The following is a 19787-nucleotide window of genomic DNA, read 5'->3' as shown; positions in this document are numbered from 1 at the left end:
CCGTGGGGAAGGGAGTGGGGGTCGTGGGATGGGGACGACGGGATCGGGATCGAGCCCGATCCAGATCGTGGGGGCGGCGAGGGGGGGGGAATGGGAGTGGTGCTAGGGTTCGGGTTGGGGGAGGGGGCTAAGCAGGAGGGTCGGGTGGGCCGTTTCGGTAGGGTCGGACGGATGGGTGGGATGGGCCAAGGCCCATGGGGAGCCGCGGGGGTTTCCTTTCTTTTGTTTTGATTTTACTTTTTATTTAATTCTTTTCTGTTTTAAATCAGTTTAAATTATTTAGACATTTTCTAAAAATGTGTTTACTTCAGCATAATTATCTATGCAATATTTGACACGGTCCGAACATTTTTGTTTTAAAGTTTGAAAACTTTGTTTGTTTGCCAAAAATTCAAGTTTGAATTCGAATCGTTTTCGAACTAATGCGAGATTAGCCACAGTAATCAAGGTGACGTGGCATCATTACAAAGGATCACTGTATCTTAATTACCCGGGCGTCACACCTATGCTCAACATGATAATAAAATTGAGGTCCAGAGGCAGTAGGCGAAGGTACCAGAATGGGCCATCGAATAGTGGTTAGCTGACCATGGTTGTATGCTTGCTCAACTATATGGGGCCTTGGTGGCGGAACTGGAGCAGGGGCAACAGCTGAGGCTTCAGGCTGCACAACAGGTGCTTCAGGAGCAGTTGCCTCATTAGCTTCAGGTGCAATGGCCTCATTAGCTTCAGGCACACTGGTTGGTTCAAGCTCCACATTAGCGTCAGCCATGACAACGTCATCGGCTTCATTGTCGTTGGTGGTGGCAGCTTCAACATTTTCAACCTCCTCTTGATGAACAGGAGGATCGGGCACTGGCACGTTCACATCAGGGACACGTACGTCTTCTTGATTCTCTTCGGCTGATGCAGCCGGAATGTCTTCAGCAGCTTGGGCTTCAGACATGGATACATTCACAGTTGGAGTGGGTTCAAAAAATACTTGACGTGCAACAGTTTGGTGTTGCACTTATCCTTCTAGAACGCTCGACAGAGGGACTTGAGGCCTTTGTCCTTTTCGAAGCCTGCGAAGTGCTGGCAACGCCTTTGGAGATGGAGTTGGCTGGGCCTCAAAGTCTTCATCTTCTTCTTGCAGGGGTGGTGTAGCTTGTTGTTGTTGTTGGGGAGTACTTGGGGAGTCTTGTTGCTGTGGGTGATCAGCCCACGATGCATCCTAAGCAATTGGCGTCAGAGGACGACCAATGCTGATGAGTTCGATGTTCGTAAGAACAGGCGATGATACCACGTTGTGTTCGATCTGAGGAAGAACTTCATCATCTTCAACATTGTCATCATGACCAATTTCTTCAGCAGCGGTGGTTTCAGCTGCTGGTATATCTTCAGCTTCATGAGCCTCTATGGAAGCAGGCTCATGAACTATCATGCTTCTTTCTTGATGTTCTGACGCAGGGCGAACCACTGAAATGGGTTCAACAACTAAGGGCTCTGTGGGAGCAGCCCTAGTCTTCTTGGTCTTGCGCTTCTTCTTGGAGGGAGCGACATCAGAGGCTTCAGTATTCTTCCTCTTTCAGGCTTCAGCCTTGGCAGCCCTCGTCTTCTTATGTTCTGAAGCGGTTGTGGTGACCTTTGGCTTCGAGCCAGTCATGCTGCTTGGGAAGATAATGCGAGGGGCTTCTTGGCTTGAAGGTGCAGGCTGGTCAGCAGGAAGCTTCTTCTTTTTCTTTGCAGCCATCCTGGGGTCAATGCCAGGACGGCCAAGTGACTTGCGCTTCTCAGCCTCATTGTAGGCAAGCACACACTTATCAGCCAAACTCTTCATGCGCTCACGAGAGCCTTGAGCTTCTTGGCGCTTCTTCAGAAAAGCTTCTTTAAGCTCATGCAGCATGACCTTGAAGTTTCTGACGTCTTGAACACTGAGCTTCGCCACATGCTTCTTGAATTGAGCCTTCCCATAATCAATTTTGTTCTTCAGCTCAACGATGCGCTGAGCAAGAGCTAGCTCAGAAGCAATGGCGCCATTGAAAGAGACGCTGAGGCCAATGGGAAGCTGCAAATCTTCAAAGCTTAGATTGGGGGTGTCGAACCACTCATCAATGAAGTTATGGATGATTGCCACATCAAAGAGAGGCAAGTTGTTGAAGATTTCTGCTTCTTCCTTGCTCTTTATCAGTTGCTCAAGGGCATCATCAGCAAGATCTTCATCACTGGACAGATCAATGGGTTCTTCGCGCAGAATGGCGGCAGGAGTCAAGGCTTGATCAGTATGCCTGACAAGTTGCTTTTTCTTCTCCGTCTTCGTGGAGATGCGGGATTGATCTTCAGACTGCACACTGGCTTCAGGAGGTGCAGTGGCCAGAGGCTTCGCACGTAAAGCTTTTGGAGGTGCTGATTTAGAAGCCTTTAGCTTCTTTTGCTTCTGTGGCTTCGGAGGAGGAGCTGGGGCTTCATCAGTGTCAGCATCATTATCAGAATGATCTACTCTGGCACCCTAAACCAAGATGTAGGTGATGAGGCCGTCAAGGTTGGAGAAGGGGCCGATGACATTGGGTTCTGCATCACGAGAGCCGTCAGCACGAGGAGTAGAGGGACCAGGGTTGAAGTCTAGTCCCAATGACTTCTTGTTTTCCTTGGCCGAAGCCTTTGCGTGCTGGAAGTTGCGCTTGAAGAGATCATTATCACGACACCAGAGTAATGATGTGGGATCGGCATTCTCAGGCTGAGGTCCACGGACCATGCAAGGATAGAAATCTTGTGCAATAGCTTCAGCTCTGTTCTTGGGTTGAAGACCTCGATAGAGAATATCGCCCCAAGGACTCTTGATTGCATTTTTCTCTACATATTCCTTGGTTACGAACTTGTACTTGAACCACTCTTCAGCCCAATAGCGTCGAATCCATTGGATTCGTGTCTTGCGCTGATGATATGTCTCTTCAGGATCTGTCTTGTAGAGCTCTGCTAGGTCATCAGGCAGATCTTTGGATGTTCCTTCTCAGCGCTGTCTGCCACCCTTCCTTGCTGATTTTTCTGCAGCCATGAGCTTCAAACTGAATGGCTTCAATATGTTCAAAGGCTTCAGAGACTTTCGCTTGCTGGTCAAGCAGGAACTGGCTTCAGGAGAATTGATATGATGTTGTAAGTATTCTGCAAACGAATGCAGACTATGAGAACCAAGGGATTCTCCCACGGACATGTACCTGTGACAGCATTAGAGATGCAAGGGAAGGGGAAGAGGTCATATGCATTCTCAGAAGATTTTGAAGATAAATCAGTTTGAAGACATTGACCTCATGATGCGAAGACATTCACTTATATGAGGTGAGTTGGTTCCAGATTTGTACCAATCCATGAATAAGTACAAGTGAGGAATCAAACTAGATAGGAAATCTAAGTGAATAGACTAGGCATTATGAGATGCAGACAGAATAGATCTAACATTGAGTAGGTAGAAACCACTTTCGGTAAATAGGATGAATCTATGAAGATCAAAAAGGTGGTAAAAATAGAGTTATAATTACCGCACAAAGAACTGCTTGATGGGATGAATAGGAGACCGAGCAGTTCAGCCCACCGTGCCCTAACTTGCCGACGGAGGACACCTACGGCGACGGAGGAGAGGACGATGTTTCCGGCCGGCGTGAGGACGGCGTTGGAGAAGTTGCGGCAGCTAGGCGCTTCGTCATCGGCGTCGTCGAGAGCTAGCGGTGGCACTAGGGTTTTGACGAGGTGGAGAGGTGGAAGAAGGATTTCTTTACCGCAGGGGACAAGTATTTATAAGTAGGTGAGCGGCACAACACAATTACGCTGGTGCCCCTGGCAGTTCACATCTGAGGGGCACGTGGCAAGCATGCAACATACTCAGAGTTGTCCCACGTTCCCACGCCCGCCAGGCATGTCGGAGAGTTGTTCCGGCTTCTCCGGATTTCAATAATAAGGATAAGTCATTTAAAACAAATTTAATGTTTGTCTATTTGCCTTCTGCTGACTAGGACGCAGAGAAGACATTCGACAGTTTCAATGGAATGCATATGATTTGGACAGATAGAGTTTGAGATAGAAAGCATAGAGTGGTTAGGGTCTGATCATATTCACTTAGTTCAAAAGATTCAACTTGAAGACATAGCTATAAGTGAATGCTATAGAGGACAGAACACTAGTATATATATATATGCAATCAAATCATCATAGCGCAGAAAATCATGAAGATAAATTGAAACTGAAGACAAACCAAATGCGAAGTCTTTGCAAAAGTAACGCCATGAGTGAAACACTTCAAACAGAGAAATTTGGTGGTGGCGTTACCCACCGTATAGGAAGTATTAGACCCAGACACGGCGCACAATTATCGTGGCGCTCCGAAGTCAAATTCCATGTTAATGTATTCACACTCAGAGTGTAAATCTTCATTGATTGAAGATATACATTACTTTGTGTGTTGCACATCTAAGTCATCAACATGCATAAGTGTTAGGATGTGTGCCTAATCACAGGACATTAGAGGATTCCAAGATATTTAGCTCACACCGTAACTTGCAAAACCTTTTCTCATCCAAGGGCTTTGTGAAGATATCTACAAGTTTCTCTTCAGTGTTGACGTGAATGATATCGATATCTTTCTTCATGACATGATCTCTGAGAAAGTGATGATGAATTTCAATGTGCTTTGTCTTCGAGTGTTGGACTGGATTGTTGGCTATCTTGATGGCACTCTCGTTGTCATAGAAGAGAGGTACTTGTTTCAGGTTGATGCCATAGTCCTTAAGAGTTTGCTTCATCCATAGAAGCTGAGCACAACAGGAACCAGCAGCAATGTATTCAGATTCTACAGTTGAGAGTGATACACAATTCTGCTTCTTTGAAGACCAACAGACAAGTGATCGACCAAGAAAATGACATGTGCCTGATGCAGACTTGCGATCCACCTTGTCACCAGCATAATTAGCATCCAAGAATCAAACCAAATCAAATTTTGAGCCCTTGGGATACCATAATCCGAGTGTTGGGGTGTAAGCCAAATATCGAAGAATTCGCTTCACAACTAAGTGATGCGATTCCTTTGGTGCCGCTTGGAATCGAGCACACATGCAAACACTAAGCATAATATCTGGCCTAGATGCACATAGATAAAGTAAAGAACCAATCATGGAGTGGTATACCTTTTGATCGAACACTTTACCATTGTCATCGGGACCAAGGTGGTGTTTGGCTGGCATTGGCGTCGTATAACCTTTGCAGTCTTCCATTCCAAACTTCTTCAAACAATCTTTGAGGTATTTTTCTTGAGATATGAAGATGCCATTGCTTTGCTGACGAATTTGAAGACCAAGGAAGAACTTCAGTTCTCCCATCATGGACATCTGATATTGCTCTTGCATCATGTATCCAAACTCATCACTATACTTCTGGTTGGTGGAGCCGAAGATAATGTCATCCACATATATTTGGCACACAAACAGTTCGCCATCATATGTCTTCGTGAAGAGTGTGGGATCGAGGGATCCTGGTTTGAAGCCTTTTCTCTTCAGGAAGTCTTTGATCGTATCATACCATGCGCGAGGAGCTTGTTTGAGGCCATACAGTGCTTTGTTTAGCTTGTACACCATATCAGGATGTTTTGGATCTTCAAAGCCACATGGTTGAGCGACATATACTTCTTCTTCAATCTTGCCATTGAGAAATGCACTCTTCACATCCATTTGATATAGCAAGATGTTGTGATGATTAGCATAGGCTAGCAGTATGCGAATAGCTTCAAGCCTAGCAACAGGAGCAAATGTTTCATCGAAGTCAATTCCTTCAACTTGAGTATATCCTTGAGCCACAAGACGTGCTTTGTTTCTGACAACTTGACCATGCTCATCTTGCTTGTTTCGATATATCCATTTCGTTCCAATAATGTTATGCTTGCGAGGGTCAGGTCGTTTGACAAGTTCCCAAACATTATTCAGCTTGAACTGTTGAGTTTCTTGCATGGCTTGAATCCATTCAGGTTCCATAAAAGCTTCAGCAACTTTCTTGGGTTCTGTTATTGACACAAATGAAAAGTGCCCACAGAAGTTTGCTAACTGTGTTGCTCTTGAGCGAGTAAGTGGACCAGGTGCATTGATGCTGTCAATTATCTTCTCGATTTGTACTTCATTTGCAACACGAGGATGAACATGACGAAGACTTTGCTCTTGCTGATCATTGTCATCATTGAGAGGATTGTCTTCGGTCTGAGCATTGTCTTCAGGTTGATTTGGTGCAGAGATGATAAGTTCCTCTTCAGGTTGTGCTTCAGAAGGCATGATTTCACCAGTTCCCATCAGCTTGATAGATTCGCTTGGAGGAGCTTCATCTAGTGTACTTGGCAGGAGTTCTCTTTGTGAACCATTGGTTTCATCAAATCTCACATCCACAGTTTCGACGATCTTGTAGAGAAAGAGGTTGAAAACTCTGTAGGAGTTTGAGTTCTTTCCATAGCCAAGCATGAAGCCTTCGTGAGCCTTAGATGCAAATTTTGACTTGTGATGGGGATCCTTGATCCAGCATCTAGCTCCAAATACTCTGAAGTAACTAACATTTGGCTTCTTGCCAGTAAGGAGCTCATAGGATGTTTTGTTCAGAAGCTTATGGATGTTTTGTTCAATAGCTTCAGGCCAGAACTTTCTTGGTGTCTTGTATTCATCTAGCATTGTTCGAGCCATCTCAATGAGGGTTCTGTTTTTGCGCTCAGCGATGCCATTTTGCTGAGGTGTGTATGGAGCAGAGAACTCATGAGTGATTCCCATTGTATCCAGATACAGATCAAGTCATATGTTCTTGAATTCAGTGCCATTGTCACTTCTGATATGCTTGATCTTCACGCCATAATTGTTCATTGCTCAATTGGCGAAGCGTCTGAAGACATCTTGCACTTCAGTCTTGTAAAGAATTATATGAACCCATGTGTATCTTGAGTAGTCATCAACAATGACAAAGCCATAGAGACAGGCAGTTGTTGTGAGGGTGGAGTAGTGCGTAGGTCCAAATAAGTCCATGTGTAACAGCTCGAAGGGTTGAGATGTTTTCATGATTTTCTTCGAGGGGTGCTTTGCCCTTGTCATCTTTCCAGCTTCACAGGCACCACACAGACGATCCTTCTTGAACTTGACATCCTCGATGCCAATGACATGCTTCTTCTTGACGAGTGAGTGTAAGTTCCTCATGCCAGCATGTCCTAGCCTTCGATGCCAGAGCCAACATTCTGAAGCTTTTGGTGACATGCCCTACAGTGCAGTTAGGAGGATAGGCTTCACAAGGTATGTTGTGAAGCATAAGCATTTGACGCACACTAGGATTATGACAGCTTAGATCAAGATTAGAACACACAGTATGACAGATAAGAGATTCATATGTGGAATACATAGTAAGTCATTTTATCATGCGTCCCTTTATGTTTTAGGTCCCCAGCAATAATATCGGACGCCTTTGATTGCTGGCTGGAGACCACATTTTGCAAAAGAGAGTTAATTCTTCTTCACCACCCACATTTTCAGGGGTGGCTTAGAAGCAATGAGTCTAAGTGCAGCATCTGAGAATTTTGGCTTTGAAGCCCTAGCAAATAACCTTGCAGGAGATGAATGATACTCATGTGAATAAGCAGAAAAGTTCTTAGTTCTATGAACATAGCGATTTGAAGACACATGCTCATATTCATGAGTCTGAGTATGATTTCCCTGCAAAACATTGGCGTTAGGGTGACTCAAGTGAGTCCTGTGTTCGTTTGAAGCCGTTGGACCATATGATGCCTTTGGTCTGGGGTTTGTCTTCTTCCCTGGTGGTGTCATGATGACATTCACTGGAAGATTCTCAAGGCAGCTTTTGGGAACCCAGATCTTCTTCATAGGAGGTCCATTCCTGCAGTTAGTACCAATATACCTGGCAAACACCTCACCATTTTGATTTTTGAATAGTTTATAGTTTGCACCAAAGGATTCATCAATGATAATAGGATTAGCACAGGTAAATCCAGATAAAGTGGATGGATCCACTGAAGGTTCCTTTGCAGCAACCCAAGTGGTTTTGGGATACTGCCCCAGGCTTCTAGTAGGAACCATCAGCCTTCATTTTCCTCTCGAACCCAACACCCTCTTTCCTAGGGTTTCGGTTCAGAATCTGATTTTTGAGGACATCGCAGAGTGTCTGATGTCCCTTAAAACTTGTGTACATCCCTGTTTCAAGCAATGTCTTCAACCTAGCATTTTCATCAGCAATAGTAGTGGTATCCTCCGCAGAGGGGTTAGTAACCACATCAGTAGTTGAAGACAATGAAACAACAGCAGCAGTGGAACATTCAGCAACAGGGGCAGCGTTATCACGCTCAATACATTTTAAACATGGTGGTTCAAATTCACCCTGAGCAACGCTGATTTGTTGAGCAAGTAATGAATCATGCTTCCTTAGAAGATCTTCATAATCCACCCTTATCTTTTCAAGATCTTGCTCTCTTTGAAGACATTCAGAAGAAAGTTTCTCATGATCAGACAAGAGAGCATTATGTTGATACTGAAGGGCGTCAAACTTAGAATGAAGTCTCTGAAGACTCTCAGGCCAAGCTTTTGACTGATCCATTTCTTCGTCCAACATATCATCGCTCTTACTAAGCATGTTTTGAATCCTTTCCAAAGCTCTTTGTTGTTTAGTGGCAAGGGAAGCAAGTTTGACATAGCTGGGGCCAAATTCATCACCTGATTCATCATCACTAGTTTCAGAAGGATAGCATTCAGTTACCTTAGCACCCCCTGCCATGAGGCATGGTGAAGATGAAGACGGTTCAGGTGGAAAGGTCGTCTCTTTAAGAGACTCCTTGTAGTCATCAAGCCAAGGATCATGACGATGAAGATGACTTTCATAGACCTCAGAAAGCCGGTCCTAGATTAGCTTCGCATGATTGAGGTGCATGACGTTCCTGAACTGATTTCGGGACAGGCGGGAGCAGATGACATCCTTCACTGTGAGGTTCAGTAGAGTGTACTTGCGAATGTCATTAGCCTACGCCATCTTGCATAGATCGGTAAGACCAATCTCGGTGATGGTCCACAGTTTGCTGTCCATAGCCATGAGTCGCTTCTTCATCATGGCTTTCCACCGAGGATACTCATGACCGTCAAAGGTGGGGCAAGATAAATTCCTCAATCCTGCAGTCGACATAGCTGAAACTCCAGGTGGTTAAACCGAATCACACAGAACAAGGGAGTACCTTGCTCTGATACCAATTGAAAGTGCTAGTATCGACTAGAGGGGGGTGAATAGGCGATTTTTATGAAAGTCTTCAAAACTTAGAAGTTTCCAAGACAAACAACAGAAATGACCTAGTTGATATGCAGTGGAAGATAAACTACCATAAGCAAGCCATAGTCAAATATGCAATGATGTGAAAGTACAGGACTAATAGCAGCTAAGTAGTAAGGATCAGGATGGAAGAAAGTGTGAAGCCAATCAACAGTAGTAGTCAAGCAATGAAGTCAAACAGATATACAGATAGGCAGTGACTTCATGAAGACAAACTTAAGTAAAGGATGGAAAGGGATAGAACCAGTCGCTTGTTGAAGACACAGGATTTGTTGGACCAGTTCCAGTTGTTGTGACAACTGTACGTCTGGTTAGGGAGGCTGAGATTTAACTCAGAAGACCGTGTCTTCACCTTATTCCCCTTGAGCTAAGGACACCCAGTCCTCGCCCAATCACTCTGGTAAGTCTTCAAGGTAGACTTCCAAACCTTCACAGACTTCGTTCACCGGCAATCCAAAATGACTCTTGGATGCTAAGAACGTGACGCCTAACCGGCTGGAGGATTCACAGTCCTCAAGTGTAATAAGTCTTCAGGTCACACAGATAGAAAGACTTCAGTGATGCCTAACACTCTTTGGCTCTGGGTGTTTGGGCTTTGTCCTCTCAAGGATTTCTCTCTCTCAAATGCTTCGAGGTGGGTTGCTCTCAAACGACAAAAGCCGTGCACTAACTCTGAGCAGCCACCAATTTATGGTGTAGGGGGTGGGCTATTTATAGCCACAAGGCAACCCGACCTGATTTGTCCGAAATGACCCTGGGTCACTAAGGAACTGACACGTGTTCCAACGGTCAGATTTCAAACACACACGGCAACTTTACTTGGGCTACAAGCAAAGCTGACTCATCCAGCTCTGGATAAGATTTGCTCTCATTGTCTTTGCTCGAAGACATAGGATTTGGGTTGAGCATCACTTCAGTCACTCTGACTTAGTTCACTTGGACCCCACTTAACAGTACGATGGTTCCTATGACTCAACAAAGAAGAAAAGGAAACAACGAAACCACACAGTCTTCACACTCCATAGTCTTCACGCAATGTCTTCTCATGTCATAGTCTTCAATATGAATATCTTCTCATACCACCATTGTCTTCAATGTCTTCATACATTTTTAGGGGTCATCTCCGGTAGGTAAACCGAATCAATGAGGGACACTACCTGCGTTATCCTGCAATTCTCACAAACGCATTAGTCCCTCAACCAACTTTGTCGTCAATACTCCAAAACCAACTAGGGGTGGCACTAGATGCACTTACACTATCTCTATTTATAGAGGCCCTGGTCCTCTTCCCAAATATTGATCGGGAAGGAAGCCAACAACAACCATTTTGAAGGGGGACAGCTAGTACCACCTATCCTGACTAAAGGTGGTCTTCGACTGCCAAAGGCACTCGCGATGACGCTGTCTTGGGCTCCACGGTGACCTCCGTCCTGCCGCTCTACTAGTCTTGATCTTGTTGCACCGATATGGAAACCTTTGCTTGATACCTCGGTACGTCGCGCCTGTGCTTGCCCCCTTTGCACCAAAGAGGAAACAGGGACACTTCGCAGGCTGGCGACCACCTGGTCTTGATCGTCATGGCTTGCGTCACGAGCACCTCGTGAGGTACCCCTTGCCTTGATCTCTCCGCCTCCTTGCGAGCCTGCCTGGTGTGGCCACCCCTGAGGAGGCCTTGTGTCGTCCGCCCTGTGAGGCTTGGCCCCTCGCAAGGGTCTTGAACTTGGGTTGATGAAGACGAGCCGTATTGGGTCACTGCTTGAGCCACGTTGCAGGCTGCAGGCAGGCAAGTTTGGGGACCCCCGTTCCCAGGACACCAACATATACACTATTTTTCTACACCTTCACAAACTACTAGTGTCGAGATCCAGCTGAGTCATCTCCAGCTCCGTAGTAGTCATCGTAGAGATCCCCCGCATAGCCTTGAAGTGGGACGTGTGGATCCGGGAACTCTCGATCACGTCGGGACTATGGACCATACGGGCTCGGATGAGGCCTCGGCCCCATGAAGGGTGGAAGACGGCGCCCACGCGGAGGCATGATACCTCCAACATCTACATAATCCATGCGAGCTGGAAGAAGTGTGCAGACAGGGTACAGATCACGCATATCCAGATAATTGGTCTGTACGGCTGGCGGGAGCCACGTCAGCGTAGCCCAGTGGTCCTGGCAGGTGTTGTACAACTCCATGGGTAAAGCACGGTTCTCTCGATCTCTCTACTCTAGCATCTCGGTAGTAGTGTGAAGAAGTGGCTCCTTGTGAGCAGCATTGGCATATAGTCCAGTGTAGTAGCCCTCTGAGCCAGTGTGTGCCGCCGGCCGATAGCGGAACTCAGAATCATTCAGCGATGCATACCCAACTCGGATGATGGAGATCATAGAGTAGGAAGTGTCCTGCATGGACATCTCTATGGTGATACCAAGCCCATAGGACCAGTGTAGAGACTCCGTAGAACCGGGATAGATTGGGAAAATCCGCATAATACAGATGAACTGTCTCTGATTGAAGTCACAGAACTGCTCCTCGACGGTATATTCAGGATACCATCTGTAGCCGGTCTCGGTCATTACCCGTACTAACATGGATGTATGCCCGGGCACGTCAATGCCACGGGTCAGTCGGACCACCTGGTGAAAAGCGCGGGACAACATCTGAAACACCAACAATTCAAAGACATTAGAATTTCTAGCAGAAATTGGACAGCATAACGGCTGCAAATGCTCAAAAAGGATTTTGAGACACTTGCAAAGGATTGCATGAACACTCAACAACATCATATCAAGGTTCTGGGTCCAACTTAACAACATATTGGGTTAGTAGAACTGAACTGGGGCTTGCAACCATCAATCCTATAAGTTACTACAGATTAGTAACACGTGAACCTGATGGAGAGAAGAGATCCTAATCCTTAACCCCCGGTGGAAAGAATGGACTGACTTAGATCAGAATGCCATGAGGTAAAGGAGTAAAAAGGGCCTTACATTCCATCCCACAATCAATTCCCCTACATATAACTAAAGCATTTCTAGACTCAACATCGACCAGATTGGCTTGAAGAACCTACAAGCAGTCCGGCTCTGATGCCAACGCTGTCAGGACCCCGACTCAATGACACACCGATCTAGCATGTAACACCTCATATCACTTTGTGGCCTCACGCACGGTATCCCCACGGGTGTCGCATTACCTTGCCTGGGACAGTTTGTGCCTTTTGGCACACGTATATGATAGTGTTGCTAGCATCCATATGACAAGGACCCCGGGCTGACATGGCTAGTCGTGAACCCAAAGTGGCACTAACTCACAGGGACATGCATACATGACCCAGAAATGAACGTGTCAGTCATCAGCGAGTGAATCCGGGTTGTTGCAACTGGGCTAGCAGGACTCCGATAAACCGGGCTGTAGCAGGCTAATAGGACTCCGGCGGACACTGCATGACATTTCCCCCTAGGGACAGACGCAGGAACGAAGAAGGACACATGCCAGCCAGTCTAAGTGTTCCGGAGTAGTAGCAAGCTACCAAGGCTCAGTGGAAGCACTAGGAGACATTTCCCGGTAAGAGAGGCTACCAAGGATAAACAACTAAATAGTCAGATCCCACACATACCAAGCATTTCAATCATACACACAATATGCTCGATATGTGCAAATACAACATGGCATCACAACATGACTCTACAACTCAAGTACTTTATTTAAAGGCTAAGAGAGCCATACATAACATTCACACAAGTACGGGTCACACGACCTAGCATTCAAGTCATACAAACATACAAGCCTACAGCGGAAGTAACATGTCTAAGTACATACATCTAGAAAATAAAAGAGGCTGGAGGAAGCCTGGCTATCCTACATGGTCCATCGTGTGCTCAGGATCACCACCTGGGCTCCAGCCTACTCGTCAACATCAACGTCTATGAAGAACCCATCAGAAGGGGTTGCAGCATCTTCTGTAAAACGTAAATTAAGCAAACATGAGTACAAAGGTACTCAACAAGACTTACATCTGATCCTACATACATGCACATTATCAAGAAGGGATGGTGGGGCTATTGTAGCAAGCCAGCTTTGACTCTTGGCTAAGCTATCTTACAAGACTCCAACTTGTAATTGTTTTGCGCACTCGAGTCCACTACACACCACTTCAATACACCACCGAGGATCCACCTTCGTCATCCTACGGAAGAGCCATCCTCTACACTCACCCTTATCTTGAGGCTTTTAGTAGTATCCATTTACTAGTCTATGAACTGTATAGGCAACCAAGTAGTCCTCTACCGCAGACTCGGCTGTTCGAATAGATGATGATAATCCTGTAGAGGTGTACTTCTTCATACATGTTTCCACCACTTAGCGTGTGCACACGACATGTGCTCGGCAGACTTCAAGCGAAAGCCGACGTGGGTGTAGACCACGACCTACCTAAACACCTAAGTCTCTAGTCCAGGTTTATCGCCTATTCAGGTTCCATCCGTAGGGAGTTCGGCCGGGGTTTCCACAAACGGCCCCGAACGATGTGTACAGGGTTTCGAGACACCTAACGGGCACCCGGCATGCCCGGCCACGTACCTACCGCATCACAGCCCACCCCGAGGGTCAGCGCTGCCCACGGCCTCCAGTAAGCTACAAACACCAGAAACTACTTGCAACTCCTGGACAGAGGACTAGGGTGGATAATAAGTCGAGCGGGGTCATATTTCAGGGCCCAATGCATGGTAGTAGCTGAATCTTAAATCACACATACAGATCTCAGTGCTTAAGGATGGTTCCAATGAAACAACCCACCATGTACTCCTACATGGCCTCTCATCGATACCTTTACCAAATCATGTTCAACACATCACTCTCGTTACCGACATGATCATTTCACTCTAGCCCATCACCCAGATGAACCAGACCTAACACGACCCTAAGCATAGCAGGCATAGCAAGGTAGGAAACACATACACATAGCTCAATCAACTCCTACACATGCTAGTGGGTTTCATCTAGTTACTGTGGCAATGACAGGTCATGCAGAGGAAATGGGTTCAACTACCATAGCACACAGTAGATTGAATCATGTTGTCTTAAATGCAGTAAATTAGAGCAGAAGCAAGAACATGAGATTGATCAATATGATCAAATGGTTGGTTGCTTGCCTTGCGGGTCCGTAGTCTGATATTGCTCCTCGTTTGGATACTCGTGGTACTCTTCCGAGGCAGAACCTACCGCAGAGAGCACCGTGATACAATCAATACCAAACAATGTTCAATAATATGATGCATGCATGAGACATGGCAAAATGAGTGTATTGGGCTAATGCACCTATGACCAGATGAGTTTGAGCCATTTTGAACCAAAGATTCAAATTCCAAACTCATATGTGATCTTAAATAGTTCTTTATCATGTTTTGCACTAAACAGCAACTTAGCTTGTTTAAACATGCATGAAACCAGTACAGATGGATAGATTGGATTTTTTGATCATTTTTCATATATATCACTTTGCATTTGAAATTACAGATTAATTTCTATGAATTTTTGAAGTTTGCACTAATTTCTGGAATTTTCTAAATTAGAATAAATCCAGAAAAGTGAGTTACTGCGTCAGCAGGTCAACAGGGGCGCCCAGGTCAAACCTGTCCAGTGGGACCCACTGGTCAGTGTCTCTGTTAGTTAACTAAGTTAATTAGGATTAGATTAATACTAATCTAGGTTTGACCAAAAGGCGGGGCCCACATGTCAGTGACTCAGGGGAGTCAAACCCGTGGTCAAACCACGCTGACTCGCCGGCGTTTAGCCGCCGGCGACATCCAGACGCGGCGGAGGTGCGGGATTTGCCCTCCGGTGACCAAATGGACGGCGGAGGCCATCTACGGGTAGCATGGAGTGACCGCGTCGAGTGGTGGCGGTGGTTGAGCTCCAAGTCACCGGAAACGTCACCGGCGACGAGTTGTGCGGCTGCCGGAGTTCGGGTGAAGTCGAACTCATTGCTGTGTTGATCTTAGAGGCTCAAGGCCAGCTCCTGCATGGTATACGTGACGCGGTGAACTCGTTGGACAAGGTGGTGTGGCCGCTAGGTGGATGGAGCATCGTCGGCAACGAGCTCAGGCGGCGGCGCGTGCGGTGAAGCTCGTTGCGGTCAAAGCAGAGGTTGGCGGCGAGAACGGGAGGGGTGGGAAGGGGTAGAAGCTCATGGCAAACACGATGATCTATACAGCGCGGTCGGGGACGAGCTGTTGCGGCAGTGGCGGAGTCGGGTGAGGTTGATACAGTGGCTTTGGGGCAAGCGAGCACTCGGGGCTCGGCCTGGTCGATGGAGAGGACGTCGGCGGAGTTGTTGGACACGGCGAGGCGACGCAGAGATGGCAGTGGCCACATCTACGACGGCGAGGTAGCTGCGGCTGCATCAGCCATTGCAGAGGGGAGCGAGGGAGATGCGTTGGGGGAGAATGAGCGTGTCCAGGCAGTCGAGGGGGCGACATGGAGGTCGACCAGCGCGTCCAGGGGCGAAGCGGCAAGCAGGTGGCGCCATGGCGAGCTCGCGCTCATCGGCGTCACCTCCCTGCCTGCCTGGCGGGGACGAAGCAGCTGGCTGGCATGGGCCAGCACAGTGCTAGGCCGCCAGGTGGGCTGGGTGGTGGGTTCGGCCAGGTAAGTGGCTTTTCCCCTTTTATTTCTGTTTTGTTTCATTTCTGTAAGTTTGTGGCATTTCTAAAAAAATACTTAGACATCTTCAAAAATCACCAAACTGCACAAGCCCTGTTTGGAATATATCCGACATGGAACATTTTAGTTTGGGATTATTTGGGCATTTGAAATATTTTATAGTATTTTAACGCCCAAATTCAAATAACTAATGATTTAATCCAGTGACCTTAGGATGGCCTAGAAATTTGTGCACCATTTTTGTTAGAGGTTTAAGACCAAGGCAAAGATGATGAACATTTTAGAAAGGCATTTCAGGTTCATTGAAAATATTTTTACTAAACCCTAGTTGGTTTCAGGGGGTGCTGGGGGTTCTGTCATCCCCATTTCATGTTTCTGATGAAAGATAGACATGATGCAAGCACTCTAATGCATGAACTAGCTAGGGTGTGACAACCTGGAATCCCGCTTCATCATCCTCCTCGTCGTCTTCGCCTTCCTTTGCGAGGCCATGGTCGGCATTACTCCTTCCATGGCCCTGTTTCACCATTTCTTCTTGCTCCGGCTGGTTGATGCTCGCCAATGCTCAGGATGCGCAACCTTTGAAGTTTTGTGGCCACGAACGCCGGCTCGGGGATTGACTTCGAGCTTGCGCTCGCCGCGAAGGGGTTCCAGAAGCAGTGGCTTCTTATGGATGTCGGCACGTGTAGCCCCCTACTCCTAACTCCTCGGGTGCCGGCCACGCCCAGCTCTTGTTGGGGGCATGTGAAGCTATCCGACCGGCACCTTACTTGTGTCTAGAAAAGGCTAGCGAGGCTGCAGGGACTGGAGGTGACGGCGCCGATGGTGGTGAAGGTATTCGTCAGGCAGCGCATCGCCCCTCTTCAGCGCCATTCTCGGCCAATGTGGGACCTTGCCAGTGTCAAGGATCCCATGAGGTTGCAGAGGCCATCACTGCCCTCTGAGACCTTGAGCATGGTGCTTGAGCTCCTAACGGGCGAATCCAAACCCGCCGATCTTCCAGGAGATGGCTGCCTCCTCTATCAGTGCTCGAACAAGACGGTCTTCGTGGGACAGATGCCCCTATTTGACGAGTGGGGGTTGCATCTGGAGGGCCTCGAGGGGCCTCGTGATAATCCCGTCCTCGTGGTTCCCCTGCTGCTTGATCCTGCTACGCGTGCCCCGAGTGTGGAAGCAGGGGGGCGCTCACCGCCAGCAGCTGCTGAAGGTTCCTCCGGAGGCCTAGCGCCGGTGGCGGCCCGAGAGACTGGGAGTCCAAGACTCAGGAGGGCGCCACCGCGGGGTCGGTGCAACCCTGCGCTCCGAAGGCAGAGGCTCCTGATGCTCGGGGTGATGGCTTCGAGGTGGCTGCTGATGGTGAGGCACCCATCGACGGCTCAAGAGCCATCGTCCTGAAGACCCCGTCAGGCGCCCCCGCTCCTGAGGCCTCCGCCCAGGGTGCCTCAACGAATGACCCCTCCCCCCCCGATGGTCACCCGTCGGAGCCCGGACGACCCCGCTTGAACCTTGAATCACTCCTGAACAGGAAGAGATCTTCGTGCCGCAGCAGCAGCACCCGCCGACCACTGAAGCTGAGGAGATATGTGGCTGCAGATGAGTAAGTACCTTCGTTCTTGATTCCTTGCGCGTCGTGCTCTCTCTTGACCAGGGCCTTGCAGGGTTCCTGTGACAACAAAACCTCAGGAGGCGAGTGCTTCCAAGGACCCTGGCTTGATCTCAGCACATAGCCCCCCGTGCCCTGGCTCTACCCAAGGCGCGGGGCCGACTCCGATCGCCGGGGTGCTGTGAGGGGGCCCTGGACCCGAGCTTCTTGCTTCCTTTCTCCGCGGCCCGGCCTGTGGGATGGGGGACGCACCGGCAATCCTTCCTCTGGTCATTGCCGGCAATCAGGTGCCTCTTGGGCGGCCTTTGTCTTCAGGTTGCGGGGCTACACTGGCCAGCCCCCAGCCGGGGGCAGGCGAGACGTCCAACGCCCCCTCGGCGGCCTTTGGTGCTGAAGAAGGCCTTGGGGATGCGCTGGCGCTTGCGCGAGGGTGCAATGTCGTACGCTTCGAGCTCTTCGGCGAGGCAATGGGTACAATGGTCCAGCTTGGTGGGGAGCTTGCCAATGTCAACACCAGGCTCTAAGCGGAGGGCCGCCACTTGGCGCATGAGTGGCAGCAGCTGAAGGTTGCCATCAACCTCGGGAAACTTCAGCGTGACCAAGCCGACATGCTTGCGGCGGCCTCACTTGCAACCTCTTGTGAGGCTCGCGTCCGTGCCATGAAGGTGGCTGAAGCCGCCAACCGCTGTCGCGAGGTGGCCGAGGAGCGGTACCGGGAGCTTCTGTCTTCAAATGCTGCCCTTGAGCGAGAAGTTGAGGAGCGGCGCGCCTCCTGGCCACTTCACCAGGTGAAGCAGCCCTTGCCGAGGTAGAGCTCCTGAGGAGCCATGACGACCTGGAGTTGGACGCCATGGAGCACATCATGGCATTGGAGAGGTTGGAGGTGAGGGAGCACCAGGCTGCTGCGGCTGAGGATGTCATCACCGCCCAAGAAACCCAGGTCCAACTGGAGGTGGAGGAGAGAGTGGCGAAGGCATGTGCTAATCTGGCTGAGGGGCACCGCCTGGATTTGGAGATGCTCAAGGCCGAGCTTGAGGGAAGGACCGCCGCCCTGAAGGCGAAGCTGAAGTCCGCAGAGCAGCAGGATAATGCTGCCCAAGAAGCTTTGACCTCTATTGAATCTGCCTTGAATTCCATCCGCACCGAGATATCCTCCCTCCAGCGGCAAGTCAAGGACACTGCCTCCCTCCTGGAGAGGGCTGCAAATGAAACGAGTCGCCCCCTAACGCTGGAACGTGAGCACGGCTCCATGCTCTAGGGTCTGCGCGTCAGGGCTAACTGTGCCTTGGGCGCCATCTACGACGAGAGCGCTCCTCACCAGCACGATAGTGACTATGCCAGCCATCTCAACTTCTTCACTGATGTTGTCACCCGCCTGGAGGATCAGGCTGTGAAGGCTCGCCAGCTTGTTGAGGGGAGGAGGCAGGGCCTCCTCGGGCGCGCACTGTCGCGTGTCTTCAGCAACCTCCTGAACCGCGATTCCCATTTTTACTTCAACGCTGTGCTAGCCCCCGTGCCCGCGGCTACCCAGGACAGGCTCGCCAGGTGGGTGGATGACCATGTGAATGACTTGGTGGAGGAGCTGGCTTCTGAGGATGACACGGCCAGGCTCATGGCCGAAGCGAGTGGCACGGTCAGTGGTGATGAGGAGGATAGTCGCCATAGCTCGGGCAGCACGAGCAGCGCGGATGAAGGCGACGAAAAGGGCGCACAAAGCTAGACCTGTACTCCTGGTTGCTTTAACTTGTATGCCCAAACTTGAAAGTTTCCTTGTGAGAGCATTTCGAAAAAGAGGGGGCCCCTTGTGATGTATACAATTGTGAAATGCATTGAAATGATGCCACAGAGCGACCCCTCAGGTCCATAGCCTTAGGTGGGATGGTGGTCATGACTTATCTTTGGCTCCGCGGGTCTCGAGCGAACCCTGACGCTGCAGAAACATTCGTCCTCCCAAGGCGTGCCTGCTGCGGGCTTGTGAGGGTCTGGCTCCTGCGAGGAGCATGTTGACCTGTCCTAGAGTGCTTCACGAGGAGCCAACTGCCAGATCACGGCGAGGTGGCGCGCATGGTGGCCGCACCCTTGAGCCCCAGAGGGGCAAAGCGATCAATCTTGACACACGCGCACTGCACCTAGCCCCCGCTCGCGAGGCGCTCGGGGGCAGGGCAGTAGGTATGAGCTCCGGAAAAATGCAAGACCAGAAAGCGAGAGAGCAACACAAGACAA

Source organism: Triticum dicoccoides, chromosome 7B (assembly GCF_002162155.2).
Source record: "Triticum dicoccoides isolate Atlit2015 ecotype Zavitan chromosome 7B, WEW_v2.0, whole genome shotgun sequence".
Lineage (NCBI taxonomy): Eukaryota > Viridiplantae > Streptophyta > Magnoliopsida > Poales > Poaceae > Triticum > Triticum dicoccoides.
Note: the sequence above shows the minus strand (reverse complement) of the source record.